General features: G+C 37.6%; 1 pseudogene; it reads right to left on the bottom strand.

Annotated features, from left to right (window-relative positions):
• Nucleotides 1-5,811: 5,811 nt before the first annotated feature.
• LOC150092107 (small subunit ribosomal RNA) lies at nt 5,812-7,558 on the bottom strand (annotated as a pseudogene).
• Nucleotides 7,559-26,122: the final 18,564 nt, after the last annotated feature.

The raw sequence follows: 26,122 nt of genomic DNA, 5'->3' as shown, positions 1-26,122 counted from the left end.
GAAAGAACATCTCATATTAGGATAGAATTAAAGGAACAACCAGAAAGAAGAACGATTATATGCAACATTTTCGTGTCTCCTCATTAGTGAGGAAAGTTGATGTCACACTCGGATATGAATGAATAAACGAGTGCAGAGAATAAACTATGAAAGGAAGCATTGCTGTGTCCTGATTTGTGAGGAAACTTCATGTCGCATTAAGATAGGATTGAAGGAATGACTGGATCGAATTACGTATATATGCAGCATTTCCGTTTCCTGATGATATTAAATGTTCATGTAATATTAGCCTAGGAATAAAGGAATGACTGGAACGTAAATATATGCAGCATTTCCGTGTTCTGATTACTCAGGAAAATTCATCTCATATTAGGATACAAATTAAGGAACGACTGGAATGAAACACTAAGGAAGGGAGGATGAAGCTCAAGGTAATGGTGTGCGATATCGTTCTATTTTGAGGTTCACCATCCCTACCACGGGGAGATCAAACTCAAGGTAGTTTAGTCAGTGAGAGAGTTCTACTTTGAGGTTCACCTTCCCTGGATTTCAACTCAGGTCAGATAAATTATTCTCTACATATATGCATGCATCAGTTTTGCAATGTTTTCTGCTAATCATTCTAACATGTTGTCGTGCTGAAGATATGTACTAATCGTCAACATTTCTCATATTTCATGCATATTTATCAATCTGTATAATAATTATATTCACTTTCGTTGAAAGTAGTTAGTTTTTAAATCAATTTTCCGTGTTGGGTTTTCATCCTTGGACATTGTCTTGCTTGTCTTCCTCATCTATCATATTTCCTATAGGTAGATGAGGCTCAAGGTACAAAACGTGACCTCAGTATGAAGACAAGGTGAAGCTCAAAGTAGTTCGGTGAACGACATCGTTCTACTTTGAGGATCATCATCCCTATCGAGGGAAGATCAACCTCATGGTAGTTTAGTCAGTGTGACAGTTCTACCGTGTGGTTCACCTTCCCTGGATTCCAACTTGTATGATGAATATATTCTCTATGGATATGCGTGCAGTCAGCTTTGCAATGTTTTCTTCTAATCGTTGTTTCATTCTGACATGTTGTCATGCTGAAGAGATGTACTAATCATTAATATTTCTCATATATCATGCATATTTATCAATCTGTCTGATAATTATATTCACTTCTTGATGAACGGACTTTTTGAAATCTATTTTCCGTATTGAGTTTCATCCTTGGATGTTGTTTTGCATGTGTTCCTCATCTATCATCTATTTCTTATAGGTAGATTAGTCTCAAGGTACAAAAAAACAACCTCAGTGTGAAGGGAGGGTGAAGCTCAAGGTAATTTGGTGAGCAACGTCGTTTTACTTAGAGGCTGATCATCCCTATCGAGGGGAGATTAACCTCAAGGTTGTTTAGAAAGTGTGACAAACCTACCTTGAGGTTCATCTTCCCTGGATTTCAACCCATGTCTGATAAATATATTCTCTATGGATATGCATGCAGTCTGCTTGACAATGTTTTCTGCTTATCGTTCTTTCGTTCTAACACATTGCCATGCTGAAGATATGTACTTATCGTTAATGTTAGGTGTCTTTGCAAAAGCCTTTCCTCTATTTGTATTTGAATGAAAGGCAAGAATATTCCCAAATATTCAAAATTTATATCTGCAGAGTATTTCTGTGTCTGCACGAAGGCTGATAAAAATGCTTCTTAGAGCTCGTACATTGGAAGTAATTGAATTCAGTTAAACAGGAATTGACTTGGTTTTGAAAGATAAAACTTTTTCATTCTCAAATCTGCAGGAGTATTTTCAAAACTCTTTCATCTAGTAGTATTCGAAGAAAATCCAGGAATTTCCTAAAGTGACCAAAACTAATATCTATAGAGGAATTCCCTGTCCTCACGAAGAAAACACGGAAATGCTATTCGCACATTGTGCTTAGGATTATGGCATGGAAATGCTATCACAATGCCATACATATACCGAATTAACTGAAGTAATCCAGTTAGACAGAAATTAATTTGTTTCTACATGATAATTATTTGATATCTCTCTAACTCTCTTGGTGATTTTTCAAAAATTATAACCTATTTCTATTCGAAATAAAACTTAAATTTTCAAAACGAAAATTAATGAATTCAGAGCATTTTCGTATATAGACTTAAAACGGGCACTGGTCGGATATAGTAGAGCAGAATTCGACATCGAATTTCACTCTACGTCATACATATTGTGTCATAAATGAATTAACTTTTTGCTAACGTGGAAAGTGAAATTGACTACAAGAGTTGTACTTTGGAATGGCGTTTGCATATGTAATCTAATCTCGGATATGTAATGAAATATATAATATGTAAACTCTGATATGTAATGGAATGTTTAAAGGAAACGCTGTCTTTCATAGAAATTAATTGGTTGCTATACGATAATAATGTGTTATCTTTCCACATCTCTCGATGTTTTAGCACTGTCACACCCTAGTTTTATTCGAAAGAAAATTAGAACTTTCCTAACGAAAATTGATGACCACACACATATTACATGCACACACATTACTCACACACATATTAAACACATACATTACACACAGTAGATACACCATGCATCCTGAACACACATACATTTCACACACACACACACACACACACACATATATTATACACATACAAACATATTATTATTATTATTATTATTATTATTATATAAGGTGCCTCCATGGAATCAAAAGACTCACACACAAACATATATTATACACAAAAAAACACTGGCACAAACAGACATATACGATACACATTTCCTCCCACGCACAAGAGTTGAAGGCCAGGGAAGGTGAACCTAAAAGTAGAATGACCTACCTCTCCTAACTCCCTTTCATTGTCCTCCTCTTACTAATGCTGGCGTTTGTTGTAACTTGAGACCACCTACCTACCTATAGGTAATAGAAGATTGGTAAGGAACACAAGCAAGACAATTAAGGATGAAAATACAATAAGGAAAATACATTTTAAAACGAACAGCGTTGAGCGGTAGTGAATATATTTATCAGACAGATTGACCAATATCCTCGAATTTTGAGACAATTTAACAATTCTTATCTAAAACAGAACAACGTGTAGAACGAACGAAAACTACGTTAAATACATTGGAAAGCTAACTGTGTGCAAATCCAAGAGAACATATTTATCAGAATTGAGCTGAAGACCATGGAATGTGAACCTCAAAGTAGAATGATTGCTTTGACTGAACTACCATGAGATTGAGCTCCCCACGCCTGGGATGGTGAACCCAAAGTAGAACTATGTTGTTTGCCAAACTACCTTGAACTTCATCTCTGTGATTAATGCGGTCGCGTTTGTGTACATTGAGACTCATCTACCTAAAGGAATTACTATGCATTTTTAGAAAGACAAGGAACACAACATCTAAGGATGAAAAAACAATGCGAAAATATATTTTTTTAACTAAGTCCGTTGATCGGTAGTGAATATATTTACCAGAAAGTTTGATCAATATACCTGAAAGATGGGAATCATTAACGACTCTTAAGTATCTCAGGCTTGACAACGTGGAAAAACGAACGAACAGTAAGGTAAATACGTTGCAAAGCTAACAGTGCGCATATCCGTAGGGAAGGTGAACCTCAGAGAACTTCAATGTAGAACTCGCATTGACTAAACTACATTGATATTGATCACACCATTCCAGGGATGGTGAACCTCAAAGAAGAACGATGTCGCTCACCAATTTCCTTAAACTTCATCTCTCATGACTAATCGAATCGCATTTGCTGTACATCGAGAATCATCTACCTACAGGAAATACATGATTTTTTAAGGAACTGAAGAAAACAACTTGTTAGGATGTAAACACATCACACATAAACATACACACGTACAAAAAAGTTAGCAGGACACGGAAATGCTTCGTATGTAGAGTAATCGTTTCAGTAGTTCCGTTATTCCTACGGTGAGCTTATATGAATGATCCTCACTAATGAGGACACGGAAATGCTGCGTATTATTTTATTCATTGCAGCTTTTCATTTATTCTTATATGACATGAACGTTCCGCACTAATCAGGACATGGAAATGATTATGATTCGTATATGCGCTATTCGTTCCAGTCATTCTTTATCCTATCCGAATGTGTCATCAATTTTCTTCACCAAGCAGAACACTTAAATGCTTCGTATATACAGTACAGTAATCTTTAGATGTTACGTTATTTACTATTCTAATATGACATCAATGTTCTTCCCAATGTTCCTCACAAGGAAATACAGAATATACGCGTTATTCATTCTAGTTGTTCTTTTTTTGTTATCCTAATTTTATATAAACTTTCCTCACTAATCAGGACACTGAATTGCTGAGTATATACGGTATTCGTTCGACTCTTTGCTTTACTCCTATCGAATGTTAAATTAATTTTCTTTCCCAAGCAGAACACTGAAATGCTTCATATATCGTGTATTCTTTCGAGTCCTTGTCTATTCCAGCCGTAATATGACATCACGTTCCTCACTAACCAGTGCACGGAAATGCTTCATACATTCGGTATTCTTTCGACTCGTTGCTTTACTAGCATGCAACATCAATTTTCTTCACTAAGCAGAACACGGAAATACTCCGTACATTTGGTGCCAGGGAAAGTGTCTCTAGTAGGAGATATATCTCCCAGTCACAGGATGATCAGTAGATCGCAGTATGGTGGCTGCCCTTCTAGTTCATCTGTAGACGATTTTTTGCCCTCATATCACACCTGAATGGTGCTATGTAGGAAGCATCTGCAGCATAGTTTCAACGTCTGCCTTGTTGCTTCCTTTCTAGTGGCCTCATCACCACACCGTAACAGTACAAAAGCAACTCCGACTAGTACTGCTTTTCAATGCACGAGGCAGGAACTCTCTGAACCAGTGGCACACCTTCGAGATCTGCCCACAGGCTAGTGCCAAAGGAATGTTTAACAGTGTCACATGAAGGACGCTTGCCAGATATGCGCTCTCTCTGGAGGGCTCATCGAGGTCCAGCACAAAGATCCGTTCAACCACGGCCATGTATCACACCTCAGGCAGGCTTGATATACAACTGGCAACGCATTGATCGCCACCAGCCACCTTCCGTCGCGAGCCCTCATGACTGACAAATTCCCCATGAAGGTAATTCCAACCGGTTGCGGCATCCTACTAGTAGAGGGAAGTGTGTCAGCAACCGGAAGGATCTGACCCTGACGCGGTCCGTCATTCAGACCAGCACCATCCCAACTTCCACTATTTGAGGTCGCCTCACTTTTGGCTTTCGAAGGCCCACCCGTTTGCCTCTGAGCAGTTTCACATACTCGTGATCTGTCTCGTCAAAGTTCTTTGCAACTTTCCCTCATGGTATTTGTTAACTATCGGTCTCAGGGACATATGCAGCCTTAGGAAGAGTGTGCCACCGACTCATGGAGACCTTTCCATGCAACCCGACACCAAGGAGATCACAACCGATGGAGAGCATCAGCTATGGACCTTGCACCCAGTTTGTGTCTCAGCCCCATTAAGGAGGACTTGCGACGCTGTCAACCGACCAAACGATTTCTCCTTAACTCCACATTTTTTAGATGCCCTCTGGGACCTCTGATAATGCACGGCCGGCAACTCCTTGTAAGAGTAAGGTGACTTCGTCCCGCGAACATTGAAAAGAAAGCATTCTAGTGCATGCCTGCCATCTTCCTGCATGTGCCAGGCATCTCTGTATATGACTGTCCCCGCAGGCAAGAAAGCATTAGAACCGACATTCCATTAGGGCAAGTGCTATCGCTTCGCGGGATCAACATACGTAATGATCATTCTGCAGGTTCACCTACGGAAACCTTGTTACAACTTTTAACTTGCTCTAAATGATCAAGTTTGGTCATATTTCGGGCACGACGCTGCAATAGGATGGCCACACCGTCCGCCAGTCTGAAGACCTGATTAATCATTCACTCGGTAGTAGCGAAGGGCAGTGCGTAAAAAGGGCAGGGAAGTAAACAACACGAGTTTACGATTCGTGCTTACTGGGAATTCCACGTTCCAGGGGAACAATTACGAGCCCATATCCCCATCAAGCACGAAGATGATGGGGTTACACAGTCCTTCCATACACCAATCAGCATGCTATTTCCACCAGTGTAGCAAGCCTGCGACCCTGGCACCAAAGAGCATCACAGAATTGTTATTGCTCTATCTCGTGCGGCTGAATTCCTCTTGTCACACTAAGAAGATCGATCACTGAAGTCGGTCGACTTGAGTGATCGGTCCACTATTTAGTTGGATACAGACTCGTTATTAATCTGGTTAATTCCGATAATGATCCAAATTAGCCAGACAAATCGCTCCACCAACTAAGATCGGCCATGCACCACCACCCACTGAATCAAGAAAGAGCTCTTAATCTGTTAAATTCTTCCAGTGTCCGGGCCGGGTAAGTTTTCCCGTGTTGAGTCAAATTAAGCCGCAGGCTCTAATCCTGGTGGTGCCCTTCCGTCAATTCCTTTAAGTTTCAGTTTTGCAACCATACTTCCCCCGGAACCCAAACACTTTGGTTTCCCAGAAGCTGCCCGCCGAGTCAGTTGAGGAACTCAGGCGGATCGCTGGTTGGCATCGTTTATGGTTAGAACTAGGGCGGTATCTGATCGCCTTCGAACCTCTAACTTTCGTTCTTCATTATTGAAAACATTCTTGGCAAATGATTTCGCAATAGTTCTTCTTCCGTCGTTCCAAGAATTTCACCTCTAGCGTCGCAATACGAATGCCCCCGTCTTTACCTCGTGTTCAGGAAACAGACTAAGTTGATCCTAAATCCTTTTCCATTTTTCAATGCACCATTATTCTGGCGTTAAACTTGCATAAAGCACTCTAATATTTTCAAACTAAAGTGCCAGTCACCCAAGCAGCACAGTGAATAGAATCAAGGAAAACCAGCGAGCTTTTTCAGGCCAGGTAGGTGGACTACGAGCATTTTTACAAATTTTTATCCTCAATTATTAGATCAACTATTAGATCCTCAATAAAGGATTTAGAATGCACTCATTCCAATTATCAGGCATCAATAGAGTTCCGTATTGTTATTTTTCGTCACAACCACCCCGAGCCGGGAGTGGGTAATTTGCACGCCTGCTACCTTCCTTGGATTTGGTAGCCATTTCTCACACGCCCTCTCCCGAATCGATCCCTGAATCCCTGTTACCAGTTACGACCATGGTAGGCGTATAACCTACCATCGACAGTTGATAACGCTGAAATTTGAAAGATGCGTCGCCTGTACGAGACAGTGCGATCTCCTCAAAATTATCCAGACTCACCAGGAGTTTCGGACCAAAGCCCGATTGGTCTTATTCTAATAATAGCGCTCGTTTCCGAAGGTCAGATCTCTGCTGCATGTATTAGCTCTAGAATTACCACAGTTATCCAAGTAAAAAAAAGGTACGATCTGAGGAACCATAACTGAATTAATGAGCCATTTGCAGATTCACCTTGTTATGCATGTAATCCCACATTCATCTTTGATGGAAGCTTATGACTACTAACAGGATCAAACAGGTAGCATTCGATCAACGAATGCAACCACATAAGGTTTAGCAACTGAATCAGTCCAGTTGGACAGGGCTTAACTTGTTCCTTCATGAGAGTATGGTAGGCATTCTTGATGTCTGTTGGGGTCTTTGCAAAAATCTTTCTCTATTCGTATTTGATTGAAAGACATGGATATTCCCATTTATTCAAAATTAATCCAAGGGCATTTCAGTGTCCTCACTAAAGCTGACAGAGAACTGTTCCCCATGCATAGTACATTGGAATGCTGAAGGGAAGGCTCTGTGTACCATAGATATGCACATGGATATGATTCTATCTAGTTCGAAAGGGATTGACTTGCTTTTAAAAGATATGAACTTTTTCATCACAAAAGTCTGCAGGCTTGTTTACAAAACTCTTTCCTCTATTAGTATTCGAAAATTATCCATGAATTTGTTAAACTAACCAAAAATGATATGTATAGAGCATTTCTGAATCCTCACAAAGACAGCATTTCCGTGTTGTCTTTGTGAGGATACATTGTGCTTAGCACGAAATGCTTTCAATATGCCGTACATATAAGGAATCAACTGAAGTAATCCAGTTGGACATGAAATTTGTTTCGACACGATGCTAAATTCTATTCTCTCCAAATCTCTCGTTGTTTTTTCAAAATCTCGTACCCAGTTTGTATTCGAAAATAAACTTGAATTTTCCTAAAGAAAATTGATGACTATAGAGCTTTCCCTTGTACGAGCTAACGAAGACAGGGAAATCCACTGCGAGAGTAGTACATTGGAATACCATACGGATATGTTATTAACATCGTACCTACAGAGAATGGACTGAATAAATCTAGTTCGAGAGGCTTCACGTTGTTTCTGTACGATTATATTTTCGTCCATATCCATGTCTGTAGGGGTATTTGCAAAACTCGTTTCTTTATTCCGATTCAAATGAATGAAAACATATTTTACTAAATGATGCACACTGATGACAAAAGAGCATTAGCGTGTGTAGACTAAAGAGGGAAGGAAATACTTGGCGGAAATAGTAGATAGGAATGCAGCATCGAAATTCTCCCTACCTCATACATAATCTGTCGCAACTGAATGAACAAGTTCTACAGGGCTTAACTTGTTTCTGTACGGTAGTGTGGTCGGCCTTCTCGATGTGTGCAGATGTCTTTACAAAACTCATTTTTCTATTTTCTTATTTGAATGAAAGACAAGAATATTCTTTACTATGCATAATGTGTATATCCGACTAACGAAGACAAGAAAATATTCCCTATAATCAGCAGATTGGAATGCTTGAAAGAAACAGTCTGTATTTGAAACATTTTCATATGGAAAGGATTGCATTGAGGTTTACAGAAATGGAGTTGTTTTTGAAAGCTAACGCTGTCGGATATCTGCAGTTCTGCTGGATCTGCAGTTCTGCTGTATGTTTACAAATCTGTTTCCTCAATTAGTATTAGAAGGGAATACAAAAATTTTTTAAACTGAAGGAAACTGATATCTATAGAACATTTCTGTGTCCTTACAAAGACATCACGTAAATGCTGTTCGCACATTGTGCTCAGGATTATGGCCCGGATATGCTGTCACTATGCCATACATATACAGAATCAACAGAAGTAATCCAGTTCGAAAGGAAGGAATTTGTTTGTACGCGATAACTACTTATTCTATAACTCTCACGGTGTTTTATTAAAACTTGTACCGTATTTCTATTCGAAAGAAACCATGTATTTTCAAATAGAAATTGATCAGTATAAGGCATTTCAGTGCACTAGGTAACGCGGAAGGGAAATCCACTAGGAGAATAGCACACTGGAATGCCGTACGGATATATTCTCTACATCGGAAATGCACCGAATGGAATGAATGCAATCCATTAAGACAGGCATTGAGTTGTTTCTGCAGAATAATATTTTCGGTCATCTCGATGTCTTTAGGAGTCTTTCTAAAACTCGTTCCTCTATTCCTATTGGAAAGAATGAGAAGATATTTCCCGAAGTGACGAACACTGATGAATATGGAGCATTCCCCTGTTTAAAACCTAGCAGGATATCTTAGATAGGAATGCCGCACCGAAATTCTTTCTATGTCTTATAAAAATAATCACAAGTGAAGGGAACCAGTTCAACAGGGTTTAACTTGTTTTTGCACGATAGCATGGTAGCGCTTTTCGATGTCTGTAAGGGTTTTTGCAAAAGTGATTCCTCTATTCTTATTTGAATAAAAGGCATGAATATTCTCGATTATACAAAATTCACATTTCCACAGCGTTTCTGTATCCTCATTAACGCGGACACCGTAATGTTCCCACAGAGAGTACATTGGAATAGTTGAAGCAAACTCTGTGTATTCCATACATATGCATATGGAAATGATTGATTGCAGTTCGACAGGGATTGACTTGGTTTTGAAAAATAATAATGTCTGACATCTCTAAGTCTGCTGGCGTATTTACAAATCTATTTCCTGTATTACTATTCGAAACTAGTTCAAGAATTTTTGAAATAGAAGAAAACTGATAACTATGGAGCGTTTCTTTGTACTGAAAAAAAGACAACACGGAAATGCTATTCTTCGATTTTGCTTTGGGTTGTAATACGGAAATGCTCTCACTATGCCATACATATAAAGGACTAGATAAATTATTCCAATTCGGTAGAAATTAGTTGGTGGCTATACGATAATTATGTGTTATCTCTCCACCTCTCTCGATGTTTTTGCTTCTCTCTTTCTTCTTCTTTCAGTCCATTCTGCACATGTTCCAAGTCGATTATTTATCCGAACGTTATTCCAATGTATTTCTCTCGCAGTGAATTTCCCTTTGCATGCAATACACATGGTTTTCTCGAAGCATTCCAAAGTACTATTTATGGGGAACATTTCCGTGTCCGCTTCAGTGAGGACACAAAAATGCTGTTCAGTTATGAATTTTGTATAGTTGGAATATTCATGTCTTTCATTGAAATGAAAATAGAAGAAGGAGTTTTACAAACAAACCTACACCTATCGAGATGGCCGAACACTTTATCGTGCAGGGACAACTTAAATCCTGTCTTTCTGGACTCTATTCAGTCCATTCTCTGTACGTTCGATGTAGATAACATATACGTACGGCATTCCAATATACTGCTCTGGTAGTTGATTTTCCATTCCGTGTTATCGAGTACACGGAAATGCTATGTGGTCATCAATTTACGTTCTGAAAGTTGCAGTTTTCTTTCGAATAGAAATATTTTACGAGTTTTGAAAAAAGACCGAGAAATTTCGAGTGATAACAAATTATTATCGTGTAGAAGCAAATTAATTTCTGACGAACTGGACTACTTCAGTTGATTTTGTATATGTGTTGCATAGTGACAGCATATCCGAGTCCTAACGGTAATCAAAATCTACGAAAGGCATTTCCGTGATCTCTTGTGATGGACACAGAAATGCTCTATAGAAATAAGTTTTCGTCAATTTGAAAAATTCCTCGATTTTCTTCGAATACTAATAGACGAAAGAGATTTCTAAACACTCCTGCAGACTTGGAGTTGACAAAAAGTAATATCTTTCAAAAACGAGTCAATTCTGTAGAACTAGAGTGAAAGATTTAAATGTATGAATGTCTATGGTATACACAGCGTGTCCTTCAAGGGTTTCAATGTAAGGAAACATTTCTGTGGCAGCTTTATTGAGGTAAGAGAAATGCCGTGGAGATATAAATTTTGAATAGTTGGGAATATCCATGTATTTCCTTCAAATAAGAATAAAGGAATGAGTTTTGCATCGACACCGACAGTCATCGAGAAGGCCGACCATATTGTCGTGCCGCAAAAAGTTAAACTATGTGGAACTAGTTTAACTTTTAACTAAAATTCATTCAGTTGCGAAACCATGAAAAACGTAGAGACAATTTCGATGCCACAATCCTCTGTACTATATCTATCGATGATATCACTGCCTGCTTCAGACTGGACACGGAAATGCTCTGTAGTTATCGGTCTTCCTCATTTATGGAAATTTCCTTTCATTCATTCAAATAGAAATAGAGGAATGAGTTTTGCAAAGACACCAACAGTCATCGAGTATTCTTATTGCATAATCGAAGAGGATTCATGTAAATTTGACACCTTATATATGACTTTGACAGAATTTCGATGCTGCATTCCTCTCTACTAAGGTACTGTCTATAGGGAACATTTCCTTGTCCGCGCAAGTGAGGACACTGAAATCCTTTGGAGATGAATATTATATAGTTCGGACTATTCTTGTCTCTTATTCAAATTAGAATAGATGAATGAGTTTTGCAAAGACACCTACACACATGGAGATGGCCAAGAATGTTATCGTGCTGAAACAAATTAAACCCTGTCGAACTAATTTTATTCATTTCATTCTGCTTATCTTCTACGATGATAACGTATCTGTGCAACATTCGAATGTACTACTCTCGCAGTGGATTTCAACTTCTGCTTTTGCGAGAACACGGAAATGATCTGTATTCATCGTTCAATTTTTCTTTCGAATATATAAGTAGGTTATGAGTTTTGATAAAAGACTGAGTAATTTGGAAAGACAACAAATTATTATCGTGTAGAAACAAATTCATTTCTGTCGAACTTGAATACTTCAGTTGATTCTATGTATGTATGGCATAGCCATAGCATTTCCGTGCCCTAATGGATAGCTCTGCATTTCCCTGTTGTGTTGGTGAGGACACAGAAATGCTCTGTAGATATCAATTTTCTTCAATTTGAAAAATTCCTGGATATCTTTGGAATACTGACAGAGAAATGATATTTGTAAACACCCTTCGGACTCGGAGAAAACAGAAATTATTATATTTCCAAAAAAGTGAATACCTGACGAATTGGATTCAATCATTTCCATAAGCATATCTATGGTGTACACAACATTTCCTTCAAGCATTCAATGCACTATCTATGGGGAACGTTTCTCTCAGATTTAATGAGGTACGGAAATTCTGAGGAGATATAAATTTTCAATAGTCGGGAATATTCGTGTCTTTCATTCAAATACAAATCGATGAAAGACTTTTGCAAGACACCTACAATCATCGAGAAAGCCAGCCATATTATCTTGCAGGAAAAATTTAAACTCTGTCGAACTGGATACTTTCAGTTGCGACACCTTACGTATGACGTAGAAAGAATTTTGATGTTGAATTTCTCTCTACTATATCCGACAAGAATATCTGTGCCTCATTTGGTCTAGACACGGAAATGCTCTGAAGTGATCAGTGTTCGTATAGCAGAGAGGAATGAGACAATGAAATTCACTGTACGTCACACGTAAGGTCTCGCAACTGAAAGAATCCAATTCGACAGAATTTAAATAGATCCTCCACGATAATATTTCCACCTGTTTCGACGTCTCTAGGTGTCACTGTAAAACTCGTTCCGCTATTCTTATTTGAAGGAAAGACATTCCCAAATATACAAAATCCTTATCTCCACAGCATTTCTGTGTTCTCATTAACTCGGGCACCATAATATTACCCACAGACAGTACATTGGAATTCTTGAAGGAAATGCTGTGCATTCCATACTAATGCAGATGGAAACGCCTGAATCCAGGTTGTGAGAGATTGACTTGTTTTTGAATGATAATACTGTTTGACATCTCCAAATCTGCTGGGGGTGTTTACAAATCAATTTCCTCTCTTAGTACTCGGAGAAATCCAAGAATTTTGTAAAACAGAACAAAATTGATATTTACAGAGCATTTCTGTGTCCTCACCAAGACAACGCGGAAATGCTCTTCATCGATTTTACTTTGGGTTGTGACACGGAAATGCTCTTACTATGCCATATATATACAGAATAAATTAAAATTTTCCAGTTAGATAAAAATTAATTTTTTGCCATACTACGATAATCTGTTATCTCTCCAACTCTCTCGATGTTTTAGCAAGCTCGTAACCTATTACTGTTCGAAAGAACAGTAAATTCACTTATATACATTTGAAATAAACGCTGTTTTCCACACATTTGCATATGAAAATGATTGAATCCAGTTCGACAGGATTCAATCATTTTCATTTGACTTGGTTTTGAAAGAAAACATCTTCTGACTCGCTCCACTCTGCTGGCGTGTTGATTGACAAATCGCTTTCGTCTGTTAGTATTCGAAGGAAATCCAGGAATTTTTCAAACTGAAGAAAAATGATATCCAAAGAGTATTTCGCTGTCGGAACAACACGGAAATACTGTTCTCATATTGGGCTTAGGATTAAAGCACAGAAATGCTCTCAATATACCATACAAATACAGAATGAACTGAAGTAATCCAGTTCGTCAGAAATTAATGTATTTCCACATGACAATAGTGTGTTATCTCTCCAACTCTCCCTGAGTTTTAGCAAAAACCATACCCTATTTCTATTCGAAAGAAAACTTGAATTTTCCTAACGAAAATTGATGACTTCAGAGTATTTCCCTAATTACATAACCTGGCTAATGCGGAAAGTGAAATTCCCAGAGAGTAGTACATAAGAATTCCGTTCGGATATGTTCTCTACGTCGAACCTTCCCGGTCTGGAATGAATAAATCCAGTTCGACAGGTTTTAACCCCTCCCCCCCAACTTACCGAGGTGGATGAAATCGCTAGCCCACCTGAGCTTTTTTTCATGTATCAAAACTTTATCTCATTCTACCTTTTATCGTGCCATTACCTCCCTCTGCCGTTAATCCCTTTATTCTTTAGAGCATTTCTGTATCCTCATAAGACAACACGGAAATCGGTTTTTAAATTGTGCTTATGTTTTGAGCACAGAAATGCTCTTCCTGTGTCATTTTTCTTCCAAAAACCCGGATGGGATTTTTGTGCCGCTCGGGCGCTGAAGTGTCTGTTAGAACTACTGATGATGATATATCGATCCCGTTTTTCTATACTACTCTGTACCACTGTGTTTCAGTTAAAAGAATAATAATATCAAATAAGCAGCTTTTAAGTCGTTACTCGGTTGATTAAAAATAATCACCAGTATTCTATTGATGATTTCTTTTTCTCTTTTTTTTTGGTAAATGTGCACACCGACGGTGTTGTCTTGGCCGTTTTCTACGATAGACTAATTCTAAAGTTAATATTCTGGTCGGCAGTGATCGGGAACCACTCTCAGTTGTGTGTTAAGAAGTGAATGCTGCAGCCTTTCTCTGAGAGATTGATTTATGAAGCCTTGCCCTGTTGTGCAGTATTCCTGGTGGCGCTCTACTCAGAGGCTGAGTTTCTGACGTTTTTTTTACAGACTCTCTCCCGTAGAATTCTGAGCTTTCTGTTTCAGGAAACCACTGAACCGCCTTACGTATGTCAGGCAGCATTGCATTTACGAATACATAACATAGTAATCGTGTATTAATAACAGAACACTGCATTTCTGAGCCCTACTTAGGCTTGTGCGATGAGCGTGCCTCGTTTTCATTCAGCTTTGCTACCAGTTGTTTCTCATGAACTGCAACTGTCTCTATTTGAAAAAAATAAAATGTTTTGGTTTTCTGTGTATTTCAGTATCGCTGTTTTCACGCTTGTCTTTGACTATGTTTGTGGTAAATATCATCGGTTAATCCGAAATAACCTCATAAAGAGATACAATACTGGAACACGACCTATTGATGAAGTATTATAGGAAGTGAAGCAAAAAATTGCTGCAGGAATGATAACCTTAAAGAAAATATAAATATAAATACCAGAGAAAAAGAAAATACACTAAAGTTTCGAAAAAAACCTATGGGACAACCCTAAGAGGCTCAATGACAAGGCAAAATGGATTGAACAAATAACGAACAAATCTCAAGAACGAAAAATGGACCAAATGAAAATAACAACTGAAATGGTACAAAAGCAAGCTAAAAAAAATAAAAAATTGGTCAACACCCGGGAAGGATGAATTACATGGCTACTGGTTGAAATATCTAACAGGCTTACATGAAAGACTTGCTAACCAATTTGATGATGTTTTAGAAGGAAAAATGCAAAGAAGAGTGGCTCACAGCAGGGAAAACGTTTTTGATCATAAAGGATAAAGAAAAAGGTCCAAACCCAGAAAACTTCCGACCAATAACCTGCCTGCCAACAACTCTTAAGCTACTCACAGGCATACTAGCTTATAAAATATACAGCTATCTTAAAGCAAATTCTCTTCTCCCAATTGAACAAAAAGGTAATAGCAAAAATTCAAGAGGCACAAAAGACCAATTGCTGATTGATAAAATGATTCTTAAAAATTGCAAACGTAGAAAAACCAACGTTCATATGGCTTGGATAGATTATAAAAACGCGTTTGATTCGGTGCCTCATAGTTGGATTTTAAAATGCACAGAACTATTTGGTATTACGAAAACGTGCAAACATTTTGCGATCTAGCATGAAAAACTGGAAAACAACGTTGGTTATAAATAGAGAAGAAATTGGAGAGGTAAACATAAAAAGGGGCAACTTTCAAGGAGACTCATTATCTCCCCTATTGTTTATATTATCATTGATTCCCCTTAACTAGAATTTAAATAAAACTGCTCATGGTTATCAAACTGCGCAAAAGAGTGCGAAGATATCTCACCTTTTATACATGGACGATCTGAAGTTGTAAGCAAAATCAGAGAATGAACTCGGATCGTTGCTAAACACTGTGCACATATTCAGTCAGGATATATCAAAGGATTTTGACTTAGACAAATGTGCAAATGCTGGAATAACAAGAGGAAAGTTTGAAGATATGAATGAAATCAAGCTGCTCAGTGGTGAAATGATCAAAGCAATAAAATTCGAAGAGAGCTACACATATTTGGGAATTTTAGAAACATCACAAATTCTGCACAATAAGATCAAAGAAAGAAACTAGAGCAGAATACATAAGACGATTAAGAAAACTCCTTAAGTCAATGCTTAATGCTGGAAATTTGATAAAAGCAATTAATACGTGGGCCATACCTGTTTTGAGATATTCAGCAGGCATTGTTGAATGGACCCAGCTAGAGTTGGAAGATTTAGATCGAAAAACTCGAATATTAATGACAATACATCATGCTCTCAATCCTCGCAGTGACATTGATCGTCTATATCTATCAGGGAAAAAAGGCGGTAGAGGATTATTACAAGTGAAACAATTTATTGAAGAAGAGAAACGAAATTTAAATTATTATCTGCAGCAAACAACGGAAAAATTTCTAATTGAGGTAAGGAAAGAGGGTTTATTTAAACCCATGGTGACAAAATTGGAATACAAAACCAACCAAGTAAAAGTGAGAACTGAAAGATGAAAAAATAAGGCATTGCATGGAAAATACCTTCACAGCATAGAGGACAGCGCTGACAGCAACTTGACCTGGCAATGGTTGAGAAATGGAGCACTAAAGAAAGAAACAGAATCGGTAAATTTTGCAGCACAAGAACAGGCCATTAAAACCAACGTTATGAAGGCAAAAATACAAAAAATTCCAGAAGACAGCAAATGTAGATTGTGCAAAGAAAAGGAAGAGACGGTAGACCACATTATAAGTGGATGCAGCAAAATCGCACAAATTGAGTACCGTAAAAGGGATGATAACGTAGCTAAGATAATCCACTGGCATTTATGTGAAAAGTATGGGTTTGAAGTATCTAAAGACTGTTGGAAGCATAAAGTTCACCAGAAAGTGGTTGAGAATGAAAAAGCTAAAATACTCTGGGATTTCACAATCCAGACCGACAAAAGCTTGGGATGTAATACACCTGATATTACAGTGGTTGAAAAAAAAGTGAAAACAATGGTGTTACGTTTATCAAAATATCAGTACCAGGAGATAATCGGATTGACAGTAAAGAAAATGAAAACATTACAAAATATCGCGATTTGCAAATCGAAGTTGAACGAATCTGGCAAAAGAAAACGAAAATTGTTCCCATAATCATAGGTGTTTTAGGCGCCATCCCGAAAATATTGAAGAAAATCTAGAAGCACTCGAGTTAGATGGATTAAAAATTGAGTAGCTGCAAAAGGCCGCTTTGTTCGGCACAGCTTTCATTTTCAGAAAGTATTTCCACAACTCATAGGCCCTTGGGTAGGGCTCGAATTAGTGGAATATAACCAGCCTTTTCTTAAGACTGAGGAAGCAAATCAAGCTTGGATGAATATTATATATATATATATATATATATATATATACAGTATATACATACATACATACACACACACACACACACACACACACATATATATATACAGTATATATATATATATATATACAGTATATATACATACACACACACACACACATATATATATATATATATATATATATATATATATATATATATATATATATATATATATATATATATATATATATATATATATATATATATATATGTATGTATATATATATATGTGTGTATGTATATATATATATATATATATATACATACACACACACACACACATATATATATATATATATATATATACAGGGTGTTCGGGATAAATTTGACATATTTATAATTAATTATATTTTTCCGTAAGTTACATGTATTAACACACACTTCTCTTCATTTAAAAGTTTGGACCCTTCTTCATTCATATACAAGATGTCAGAAAGGATGGATAGCTGGAACCCACCTGAATCATGGAAGAGAATAACTTGTATCATGATGATTCGTGCCCGCCATCAAAATAAGGATATTACGACTGCTGCCCAATGCTCCCTGAATACAGTAAAAACAATCAGGCATGAACTAGAGACTTGCAATGGTGACTGCGAGAATGTAGCAAGAAGAAAGATCCCTAGCAGACGATCTGATTGCGTTCGTAGAGCAGAATTCCTCGCAAATCTGCAGGAACAGGTGTTGAAGAACCCTGGCATTGGAATTCGGGCTTTGTTCGTGGAGTTGCTAACTGTAGTCAAGCCCTGGATAACAAGGGTAGCCAATGGTAGGCCGTATGTATGGCAGCAGGATTCGGCCCCTTGCCACACCTCTGGGAAAAGTCAAAAATGGTTGTCTGAAAATTTCTACGACTTCACCAGTCCAAATGTTTGGCCTCCAAACTCCCCAGACCTTAACCCCATGGATTATTTTGTATGGGGCGCAGTTGAAAAAGACACCAATCGCACTTCCAGTAATACAAAAGCCCAGTTAATGGATAAAATTAAAACAGTTTTTGCGGCCCTTCCCAGGGAGACTGTAGCATCAGCTTGTTCGAGGTTCCGAAGCAGAATTGAAGCTGTGATCGATGCTAATGGTGGTTATTTTGAGTAAATCTTGTTGATAGTATTGTAATTAACTCTGCCTGTAATGTTTTTTTGTCAATTCATTAAATTTAATAGATACAAAGAAGATTTTCTTTTTCCTTACGAAACTGTCAAATTTATCCCGAACACCCTGTATATATATACATACACATATATATATATACATACATATATATATATATATATATATATATATATATATATATATATATATATATATATATATATATACATACATATATATATATATATATATATATATATATATATAGAGAGAGAGAGAGAGAGAGAGAGAGAGAGAGAGAGAGAGAGAAAGAATTATAAATAATATAAATAGCAACGGTAATAGATGTATTATTATTAATAATAATATAATATAATGGTAATATAATAATAGTACCACAGTAGAATTCGGGATGATGAACCTCAAGGTTGATGCGAGCATACATATGTATGTTCATTTTCTAAACGCTGTTGTTGTTGTGTATCAGAGCTATAGCACTTTCAAATTTTGTATGTTTGGTACGTTCACAGATAAGTATGTATTCAAGAAGAAACACACGAATGCGACATTGCTATTTTCATTGCCGTACTGATAATAGATCGTACGGAAATGATATTCATGATGCCGGGCACGTCCGCTTGTTCTTATGTTACTACCGTCGGACTATTTTACCGTAAAATGGGCATATGAGGCTAAACCCCTTTGCAATTCTATACTATGAGGAGAGGTCCTCTAGTTAAATGGAGAAGATTTTTCTCTCGTCAATGAAGCGACCTGTTATGGTACCACGCACATGGCAAAAGCGGTGAACTAGCGGATGGAGTCATCCGAGAGAGTGCCGGGAGTGCGGTGAGGTGTCATTGCGGTTACGTCGACGTTTGTATCCTCCAGCCCCTCCGTAACGTTTCAAGGGTGTGCCGTTGATCCACCTAACTACTCCCGTCGCAACGTTCGGTGCAGTAATTTGTCCTGAACGAGCGGCTTCTGGGGTTTCTGATCAACGATTGTGCTGCCTCTGACCAAGGGCAGATGTTTCTAACGAATTTGAATTCGTGGTGCTCCGTGAGACAGAGCAACATGACTGTGATGCAGTCGAAATTGATTGAGATATGGACAATATAAGTTGGGAGTTTTGATTGTTAACTGGCTTTATAATAATTCTGATATTTAAATGTTGGCTCTTCCTATCACTGTAAAGCAGAGTTCATTATAATTTGAATTGCTCACCCATTTATGGGCAGTGTGAGCTGGGTTTAGACCGCCCTGAGACAGGTGAGTTTACCTTACTGATGACTTGTCGTTGCGATAATTCATGGAGCATAGAGGCAGCCGTTGAGACTATGCGGCAGCTGCTTCCTACAGTCACACCTTTCAGGTGTGACGTGAAAGCACTGGGAAGTTTATCTCTGAGCAGGATTTCTTCTCAGCCGGATATACGGAGCATTTCCGTGTCCTTCTTAGTGACGAAAATGTATTGTATTGGGTTAGGAATAAAGGAAGGAGGGGAACGATTACACTATATGCAGAGTATTTCCGTGACCTGCTTAGTGAGTAAAATTGATGTCATATTCGATAAAGGAACGACTGGATCTAATGTGTGTAAGGAGCATTTCCGTGTCCTGCTTAGTAAAGTAAATTGATGTCATATTCGGATACGAGTAAAGGGAGTCGAACAAATACCGTACATATGCGGCATTTCCGTGTCTTAATTAGCGAGTAACGTTATATTAGAATATCAGTAAACGAACGATTGCAACTAATACCATATATATGGAGCATTGTTTTTCTCATTTAGCAGGACACGGAAATGCTCCGTGTGTGGTATTGGTTCCAATTGTTCCTTTACTCCTATTCGAATATTATTTTCCTCACTAAGCAGGACACGGAAATCCTGCTTAGTAAAGTAAATGGATGTCACATTCGGAGACGACTAAAGCGATTCGAACCAATACCGTATATATGCAGCATTTCCGTGTCCTGATTATTGAGGAACATCATATTCGAATAGGAGTAAAGAAACGATTGCAACCAAAACCACATATAAGGAGCATTTCCGTGTCCTGCTAAATGAGAAAAATTGGTTTTCCTAGGACTGCATTATTTTTACACTGAGACCCGTAGACTCCAGTGTTCAACTAATTTCTGATATATTCACGACAGGGCGATGAGGCTCAAGGTACAACAAATATGCTTGCAGTTAGCTTTAGAATGTAATTTCTGTATTGTTTTTTTCCTGTTTAGGAATTGTGGTGCTTGAGATACGAATCGTTAATTTTTCTCACATTTCAGGTAGAGTTATCGATCTTTCTGTTAAATCTATTCACTACCGATCAAAGGAGTTAGTTTCAAAATGTATTTTGCATATTGTATTTTCGTGTTTAGGTGTTGTCTTGCTTGTGTTCCTTACCAATAAACTTTGATGAATTTGAAAGTAGTTTGTTCTACTTTCATCCTCATCGCTGAGAGATATCGCGGTGTACATTTCGGTGAGATATACCAGGTGTTCACTCATGGGGAAAATAACCCACAATGCTTGTCTAAGAGTCGGAACCGCGGTCTTAAGAGACTCGCGAATGACATTGCGGTGGTCTGAGTAGGCTTATGCAGATAAAGAACTTCCTATGTTCAGGAATTGACTGACGCATTTAATGAAGGCTTTTGAACCTTACATCACCCAAGTATGCCCAGGGAATTGCATAAAGTCGGCGTTGGCAGTAGTCTGCCTACGCAGAAACCACACTAAATAAAAGTTTGTAATGGGCCAGTGCATCCAATTTAAAGAATGTTCATACAAATGCATTCTTTCTTCTGGAAGTTAATGAATTCATAATTATTCATTCTTCATGTTAAAACAAAGAAGTCTAACAAATATTAAAGAACACTATCCTGTCCTCTTGCGAACAGTCATTCACAAATATCCACCGATTAAAGGGGATCACTAAATTATTTATATCTCTGTAACATCGTAATAACAGATTAATCGTTTAAATCCATTGTAGATTTGGCATTTACGGGTTTTGTTAGTCTATCTCCAAGCACACCGAGAAAGGAAGGAAGGAAATAGTTTAACATTTTGAGCCCGGAGGGGGGAGGTACTGGCCATTTCCATTTTGTGATTCAATCGACATTCTGTTAATATTTGCTAATTTGCGATTAATTTATTAAGACTAAAAGATATTTAAAAAAATATATATTTAGTAAATTTAAAATCAGAATGTGATCTCTCTCTCTCTCTCTCTCTCTCTCTCTCTCTCTCTCTCTCTCTCTCTCTCTCTCTCTCTCTCTCTCTCTCTATCGTTCAGCCCAAACGAATGCTTCTATTGGATAATTGTTTTCGAGATAAATTCTTTCAGTTCTGTTATTCTGTATTTTCTTCGTCATTTATGGTCAACCAAGCGATCGTCCATGACCACTGTGTTCAATAAAAACTGAGAATAAAACATGTTGAATAAGAAATTCTACCTCTACTTTTCTTATAATAGTTGTGCTGAAGGTTCGTCGTCAACATTAAAGAAAATTCAAAAATTCTGAAGCTTGCTGTTCAAAAGATGTTTAAACTCAGTTCATGACGGGCAAACATGGATGACAAATGATATAATGAACAATGATTTGTACCAGGAATCAGTCCTTGGACTGTTCTTAAATCTATATATTAATGCTATTGTAAAGAGGCTGATATGAGATCTTCAGTTGTTTGCTTATGAATTAAACATTGGCGGGGCATCATTGTTTGTTCTGATATACAAGTTGATTTGAACAACTTGGAAGTCTGTTTGCGACTGTTTAAGAATGTTGTTGTCGGTAATCGTCGAGAGCTTTGATGACAATGGAAGAAACAAACAAAGCATATTTCGGAGTTCCATAACCCGCTTTCTGTGGGTGCCCATCTGTCTAGTGACACGATTTCGAAAAGGAAATGTTTACTGCTGACTGGTTTCTGAAAAGGTGAGATAACCCAGCTGTTTAATCACTGGAAAAATAACCTCATTTGCTTGTCTAAGAGGCGTAACTGTGGTCCTAAAAACGCAGGTCATATGAGAAGGCTTGTATGGGCAAACAGAACTTCAAGTGTGCAGCAATTGAACAATCATTTAACGAAGACGCTTCTGACAAATATATCACCAAATATGCGCAGGGAATTGTAGAGGATTGGTAATGGTAGTTGCAAGCCTATACATAAAATAAACATTTCTAATTCAGTGGCCGGTGTGAGTACAAAGATGATATCGGGTTTGTGGATAGTAGACTACGAGGATAGATTAAGAGCATGTGGACTGCACACACTGGTAGATAGAAGGAAGAGAAGTGAACACATAGAAGTCTATAAAATTTTGAGATGGCGTTAGAGGATATCTTTGGATAAAATTTTCCTTAATAGTACCCCGGATTGGTTAAGGGATGTTTTAAAGAAGAAATAGCACAGTTCATCCCTACAGTCCAGGATACTAAATAAAGTAGGTATTAAGATCAGTAGCATTATGTAGGAGGTGCTAAAACGTACCTGACTTTGGGAAAACCCTTAAGGGAAAGGGGAACAACAATCGCATAAGCACTATAAAGCTCAGACCAGAATGATAAGGAGCAAGATAAGAAGGCAAAATCAGATTAATTACGAGAGGGAATTAGCTGAGTCAGTCAAAGGTAACCCAAAAGTGTTCCTTCCTTATCTGGCAAGCACGTGTAAAAGGAAGAAGAATGACTGTAGTAGAGTAATTCTGATGAATGCTGATTTTAGGAAGGTGGTCGAAGTAGATGAAATATGTTAATTACTGAGTGATCGCTATGCAAGTTGTATCATTCAGGCGGAGACATTTGCTGTAACAGATGTGACAAAGACTGATATCGAAACAGAGGCAGATGAAGCAGAGGAGTATACAATGTTAAAGAACCTTGATGGGAATACCATGGCGTTAGATGGGACATCAACTCGCATATTACGAGAATGTGCTAGAGAACTTACAAACAATGCCTTTCACTCAAATTGATTAATATGAATCTTAGATAAAAATAGTTTCGTTGCTTAAAGGATTCGGCAAGACAGAATGAGCAAATTATCAACCCATCATGTTAGTTCAACATCTCAGGAGTGATGGTTAAGCTATTCGAGAAGTTGGTTGAATGCAAAATTTAAATTTACGAATGGGTACTGTAGATAGGAATTGGATACTGTGTGCGGGACAGCATGGTTGTATAAATGGCAGCTATGAACTCACCTTTTATAATAAACTACCATCTGAGATAGCTAAGGGGAAATGGATACAGAATGATACTGCTAGGTTTTGCAAAACATTTAACAGAACACGGAACGGAACTCCAGTATATGAATTGGAGCAGATGGGTTGAATATGAAGTCGGTGAGGTGCATTTAAAGGTAGCAGATGGACAGATATCAGAGACTAGTTTATGAAGCAGTTGAGTTGATCTCAGGTGGAATATTTAAGTATTTTCTGACTGTGCTAATCATGGGAGGGTAATAGTGAATACATATGACAGATCTTGGAGAGCAACTTATATATACAACGACTATGAGAATTTAAGAATTGCCATCGATTTAATGTGGCGAAGTGTAAGGATATGCATTGTGAAGTGAAGTTACGAGCTGTGTACACTATTTATGGAATTAATCCATAAATTATGGAAGCGAGGGACTTAGTGGGTGGGGAATAGTGTACTCAACTCTGAGTTAAGGCTTAGAGGTCATATTGCAAAAGTGGTTAAAGTATCTAATAGAATTACCTGCTTATTAAAGAACACACTAATAAGAAAGGGTAAGCAGCTCATCATACTTCCTTATAAGGCTTCCCAGCCTCATCTGGATTATTGCGCACAGATCTAGTTCCTTGAAGATGTAGAATAGGTGAGGATCCTGAGCGGAGTGATGACCAAGATGGTGATAGGTCTATGGGTTGCTTCTTGTGAGGAGACTCTGAAGTTTCGTGGGTGAGAGAAATTAGCTGATACGAAGTAAAGGGAGATATGATAGAAATATTAGTTACATAAAGGTTGTCTGAGGATTGATACAGATGAAATTTTTCAATACATAACTAGTGTGAGGAGAATCTAGGGTTCATGGAAATTAATAAAGTATTTCGTTAACAAGGGCGTGACGATCAGGATAAGTTTTTAAGTTGAACATTGGTGAACGAGTTCAAAGAGCAGTGTGACAGGGGTCGTGCAATCTGCCGTCAATATTTCCGTTTTTGGAATGATCGTTGACATTCCGCGATAGCCTACAGACTGTATGGAGGTGTCTACAATAATAAAGAGCAATAAAAGACCAGCTCCTTACTGATAAAATTATTCTGAAAAATGACAAAAAACGAAAAAAAATTAAGCATTTCATAGATAGACTAGAAGAAAGCACTCGACTCTCGGACACACCCTTAATTCTTTCGTGTTATTTTCTGGCTGCAGCTTTGAATCATGGAAATGATGGTTAATAGACAATCATGAACGAATTTTCCTAAGCGGAAGCGAGTGCTTTTTCACTTGGATATGAAACTTTTAAAAGTAGCATTACAATTTCCAATTTTCCGTATATGGATGGCATGAAGTTATTTGAAAAATTGGCACTGCAAATTGACTCAACAAAATCACGTTTCGGTGGGATAAATGTTCGAGTTTATCTATTAAAGAAGGAAAAATAATGCTACTAGTAATTTTAATTTCGACCGGGAGAAATGTATAAAAACACTTTCAGATCGGCTATATCTACCAAGAAAAAGAGGTGAAATGGGTCTTCGCAAGTGAGCAGACCGTGGAAGAAGAAGAAGAAAGTAGTATAAAAAATTACATGGACGATAACTCTGAGCAAATGCTTCATTCAATTTCACAATGCCTTCTAAAAGTCAGGAAATAAATCCGATTGCAAAAAAACAGCAGCAAAATAATCGATATGTGTGCTGAAAAAATAAATCCCTACATGGCGAATTTCTTCGAGATACAGAGGAAAAAATGACGTGACGAAGCCGTGACAATCGCTACAATAGGGATATACTAAAGCAAAAAAAAAAGGATTTATTTTGGCCGCACAAGAATAGGCGTAACAAACTAATGCAATCAAAGCAGAATTTGAGAACATCAGCAGTAATAGTAAATGCAGATTATCGGATAAGTACGTTAAAATTGTAGAGGATGGGATCAGTGTCTGCATAATTATAGCTTAATCTGATTACAAATGCTAATATGATCAAGGGACCAAAATAGTGCATTGGTATGCAAGTATACAAAAAATTGGTTTTCCTTCTTCAGATAAAGTTGGACAGAATAAAATCAAGACAGTATTGGAAAATGAAACTTAAAATTGTGATTAAGAAATAAAATTAATTGGCATTTGGACCACAA

The sequence above is a fragment of the Typopeltis vanoorti genome, unplaced genomic scaffold (genome assembly GCF_054136105.1).
Source record: "Typopeltis vanoorti isolate ZY-2024b unplaced genomic scaffold, IOZ_Tvanoo_1.0 HiC_scaffold_666, whole genome shotgun sequence".
Classification (NCBI taxonomy): domain Eukaryota; kingdom Metazoa; phylum Arthropoda; class Arachnida; order Uropygi; family Thelyphonidae; genus Typopeltis; species Typopeltis vanoorti.
This window is presented reverse-complemented; position numbering and strand designations above follow the sequence as displayed.